Genomic DNA, 569 nt, shown 5'->3' on the forward strand with positions numbered 1-569 from the left:
TTGAGGTACAAACGTCCCCCGGTGGCAGGACTGTGAGGCTGCCAGTGTTGCTGCTCTCCAGGGCTGCACCATGGGTGGCTCAGAGCACCCGGACCTGATCCTGGTGATCCGGCGCTTGCGGCAGCCCCGCGGCTTGCAGCTGGTACCAACGCTGGCGCAGTGTTTTGCTCTGCAGTCCCGACGCGGTCCATGCAGGAGGGGTGCAGTAGGGCAGGTCACCCGGTTGTGCCGGGTCCTTCCTGAGCCCTTGGAGCCGCCGACGCGGTGTCTGTCAGCGCGTGTGCTGCCTTCACCAGACAGCCTGCAGCGCGGCGGCCAGACGCAGGGCCCATTGTCAGCCTCCCCATGCAACAAACAGAGGAAAAGGCTGTTCAAGGAATTTCCTCCCTCCAGGAGCCGGGCGTTTCCATTAATTCTTCTCCATGAGTCAAACTGGCTGTACTGGGTGTCCCTCTGTCCCAGCATCCTCAGGAACATGCGTCTGAACAGCTAATTTTATCTACATCTGCTAATGCTCTGCCACAGGCAGGAGTTCAGCGGAGGGGGCTCGAGCGGCTGGGCCCGGGGGG

Source organism: Buceros rhinoceros, unplaced genomic scaffold (assembly GCF_000710305.1).
Source record: "Buceros rhinoceros silvestris isolate BGI_N320 unplaced genomic scaffold, ASM71030v1 scaffold21855, whole genome shotgun sequence".
Classification (NCBI taxonomy): domain Eukaryota; kingdom Metazoa; phylum Chordata; class Aves; order Bucerotiformes; family Bucerotidae; genus Buceros; species Buceros rhinoceros.